General features: G+C 33.2%; 1 non-coding gene across 1 annotated transcript; it reads left to right on the top strand.

Moving 5' to 3' along the window:
* The first annotated feature begins 973 nt into the window (after positions 1 to 973).
* On the top strand, positions 974 to 1081 carry LOC112767750 (small nucleolar RNA R71). Its single transcript, XR_003185191.1, has one exon. It is a non-coding gene; the product is annotated as a small nucleolar RNA R71 (small nucleolar RNA).
* Positions 1082 to 4448: the final 3367 nt, after the last annotated feature.

Genomic DNA, 4448 nt, shown 5'->3' with positions numbered 1-4448 from the left:
GATTAGGAGTAGGTTAGATCTAGATTAGGAATTCTTAGATCTAGGTTAATTTCATGCTTTGATTTACTTTTCCTTTTTCAATTCTTCTTCTTCTACCTTTTCTCTCTCTAGTTTAGCATTTAATTCTTGTAATCCTTTACTTTTATGTTCATGCACTTTTATTTCTTCTATTTTCATTTAAATGCAATTTATATTTTCATGTTCCTTTATTGTTCATTTGATTTGTTGTTGTTTAATTTCTTGCAATTGAGTAGTGTAGATTTACTTTCCTTGCACTTTTTACTATGCTTTCCTTTGATGCCTTCCAAGTGTTTAATAAAATGCTTGGTTGGATTTTAGAGTATAATTTTATGTTCTTGTCTTGGAAAGGTAACTTAGGAACTCTCGAATTACTAATGTCCAAGTGATTGACGATTGGGAGCCATTAACGCTAGATCTCACTAATTGATTTGGTGGAGAACTAGGACTTATGGTCTTGGATTGACATATCTCACTTGACTTTCCTTTATTAGTTAGAGGATGACTTAGTGGGGTTGATCCTTGCCAATTCTCATGTTGTGGTTAGTGATTAGTATAGAGATCCTTGACCACCAACCTTTGCCAAGACCTTTTTAGTTGTTAGTTTATTTTCATTGCCATTTACTTTTCATGTTTCTTATCCAAAAACCCCAAAATACCTCATAACCAATAACAAGACACTTCATTGTAATTCCTAGGGAGAACGACCCGATGTTCAATACTTCGGTTTATAAATTTAGGGGTTTGTTACTTGTGACAAACAATCTTTTGTATGAAAGGACTATTGTTGGTTTAGAAACTATACTTACAACGAGATTTCAATTGTGAATTCTAAACCACACAAAAGTCTAATCATCAGCTTCTGCAGGCATTTTCTTTAGGTAGAATGGTCCAGTGACATCTTTGATAGCTCAAACAGACCATCATGGAATATATCCAGGATGGTCCATTCTGAAAGCATGTCAGAAGGACACTTTTTGGTCAGTTCCTTGTATCTCTCCCAAGCTTCATAGAGGGATTCACCTTCTTTCTGTTTGAAGGTTTGAACATCCACTCTAAGCTTGCTAAGCTTTTGAGGAGGAATGAACTTGGCTAAGAAATCTGTGACCAGCTTATCCCAAGAGTTCAGGCTATCTTTAGGTTGAGAGTCCAACCATACTCTAGCTCTGTCTCTTACAGCAAATGGGAAAAGCATAAACTTGTAGACCTCAGGATCAACCCCATTGGTCTTAACAGTATCACAGATTTACAAGAATTCAGTTAAGAACTGAAAAGGATCTTCAGATGGAAGTCCATGAAACTTGCAATTCTATTGCATCAAAGAAACTAATTGAGGCTTTAGCTCAAAATTGTTTGCTCCAATGGCAGGGATTGAGATGCTTCTTCCATGTAAGTTGGAATTTGGTGCAGTAAAGTCACCAAGCATCTTCCTTGCATTGTTATTATTTTCGGCCATGTCTCCTTCTTTTTCGAAAATTTCAGTAAAGTCCTCTTCAGAGTGTTGTGTTTTAGCTTCTCTTAGCTTCCTCTTCAGAGTCCTTTCAGATTCCGGATCAGCTTCAACAAGAATGTTCTTATCCTTGCTCCTGCTCATGTGAAAAAGAAGAGAACACAAAAGAAAGTATGGAATCCTCTATGTCACAGTATAGAAATTCCTTATGTAAGTATAAGAAGAGAAGAGTAGCAAAAAGAAACAGATAAGAATCTAAATACAGGGGAGAGGAATGGGTTCGAATTCTTGAGTGAAAGAGGGGTGTTAGTAGATGAATAAATAAACAGAAGGGGATGAGAGATGAGAGAATTCGAAAATTAAACAAAATTAAAATAAAAGTATTTTTGTTTTTTTTAATTTAAAATTAAAATTAAAATTCAAAATTAAGAAAAGAAATAAAATTAAAATTAAAATTTAGAATAATTGGTTAATTAAAAAGGAACTTTGAAAAATGAGGAAGGTGATTTTTGAAAATTAGAGAGAGAATTAGTTAGGTAGTTTTGAAAAAGATATGATTGAAATAGTAAACTTTTTTAAAATCAAACAAAAAGTCTAGTAGTTAATTGAAAAAGATTTGAAAATCAATTTTTGAAAAGATAAGGAGTTAGAAAAGAAGTTAGAAAAGATTTTGAAATTGATTTTGAAAAAGATGTGATTGAAACTTATTTTGAAAAAGATTTGAAAAAGAAATTTAAAAAGATTTGATTTTGAAAGTTAAAGTTGATTACTTGACTAACAAGAAACAAAAAGATATGATTTAAAATTTAAAGATTGAACCTTTCTTACAAGTAACAAACTTAAAATTTTTGAATCAATCACATTAATTGTTAGTAAAGATTTTGAAATTATGAAACAAAATAAGAAAAAGATTTTTGAAAATCAATTTGAAATTTTCGAAAATATAAAAGAAAAAGTGAAAAAGATTTGATTTTTGAAAAAGATTTGAAAAAGATAGAATTTTTAAATTGAAAATTTGATTTGACTCATAAGAAACAACTAGATTTTAAAAATTTTTGAAAAAGTCAAGTCAAATATTCGAATTTTATGAGAAGAAAAGGGAAAGATATTTTTTTGATTTTTGAATTTTTAATGATGGAAGAGAAAAACATGAAAAAGACTCAATGCATGAAAATTTTGGATCAAAACAAATGATGCATGCAAGAACACTATGAATGTCAAGATGAACACCAAGAACACTTTTAAGATCATGATGAACATCAAGAACTTATTTTTGTAAAATTTTCAAGAAAAGAAAACATGCAAGACACCAAACTTAGAAATTTTCAAACTTTAGACACTAACAAATTGAAAATGCATATGAAAAGCAAGAAAAGACACAAAACAAGAAAATATGAAGATCAAACAAGAAGACTTACCAAGAACAAATTGAAGATCATGAAGAATGCAATGCATGAAATTTTGAAAAATGCAAGAAAGAGATAAACATACAATTGACACCAAACTTATGACTTGACACTAGATTCAAGCAAGAAACATCAAATTATTTTTTTGATTTTTATGATTTTATTAATTTTTTTTGTATTTTTTTTTCGAAAATTAATTTTGAAAAAGAAAATAAGGATTTCAAAATTTTCAATAAGAATTCCAAGAATCTGCAATGTTAGTCTAAAGCTCTGGTCCAGGAATTAGACATGGCTTACTAGCCAGCCAAGCTTTCAGTGAAAGCTCCAGTCCAAAACACTAGACATGGCCAATGGCCAGCCAAGCTTCAGCAGATATTGCCTACCTCCCATGTATACAACAACTATGTGTGTAACTGCAAAATGGGTGAAGATCAACAAGCTCTTGTGATGATAAGTTGAAACTCCGGTCCAAAAGATTAGACATGGCTTACAGCCAGCCAGGATTCAACAAATCATCATGAAACACTAGAATTCATTCTTAACAATTCTGAAGAAAAATATATTTTTGAAAATATTTATTTTTAAATTTTTTTTTGAAATTAAGAATAATAAAAACGAAAAGCTTAAAATTAAAATAAATTTACCTAATCTGAGCAACAAGATGAACCGTCAGTTGTCCAAACTCGAACAATCCCCGGTAACGGCGCCAAAAACTTGGTGCACGAAATTGTGATCATCAACAATGGCGCCAAAGACTTGGTACTCTCAAACGTGAATCACACTTTGTCACAACTTCGCACAACTAACCAGCAAGTGCACTGGGTCGTCCAAGTAATAAACCTTACGTGAGTAAGGGTCGATCCCACGGAGATTGTCGGCTTGAAGCAAGCTATGGTCACCTTGTAAATCTCAGTCAGGCGGATTCAAATGGTTATAGAGAATTGATAATTAAAACATAATTAAAATATAAACTAGGATAGAGATACTTATGTAATTCATTGGTGAGAATTTCAGATAAGCGTATAGAGATGCTTTCGTTCCTCCTGAACCTCTGTTTCCTGCTGTCTTCATCCAATCATTCCTACTCCTTTCCATGGCAAGCTGTATGTTGGGCATCACCGTTGTCAATGGCTACATCCCGTCTTCTCTGTGAAAATGGTCCAATGCGCTGTCACTGCATGGCTAATCATCTGTCGGTTCTCGATCATACTGGAATAGGATTTACTATCCTTTTGCGTCTGTCACTACGCCCAGCACTCGCGAGTTTGAAGCTCGTCACAGCCATCCCTTCCCGGATCCTACTCGGAATACCACAGACAAGGTTTAGACTTTCCGGATCTCAGGAATGGCCGTCCATGGGTTCTAACTTATACCACGAAGACTCTAATATCTCAGACTCGGTCCCCCTGTATTAGATATCTAAGAGATACTCATTTTATCTCATCTTCATGTAGAACGGAAGTGGTTGTCAGGCACGTGTTCATAAGTGAGAATGGAGATAAGCGTCACATAATCATCACATTCATCATGTTCTTGGGTGCGAATGAATATCTTAGAATAGGAATAAGCTTGAA

The sequence above is a fragment of the Arachis hypogaea genome, chromosome 17 (assembly GCF_003086295.3).
Source record: "Arachis hypogaea cultivar Tifrunner chromosome 17, arahy.Tifrunner.gnm2.J5K5, whole genome shotgun sequence".
Taxonomy (NCBI): Eukaryota; Viridiplantae; Streptophyta; class Magnoliopsida; order Fabales; family Fabaceae; genus Arachis; species Arachis hypogaea.
This window is presented reverse-complemented; position numbering and strand designations above follow the sequence as displayed.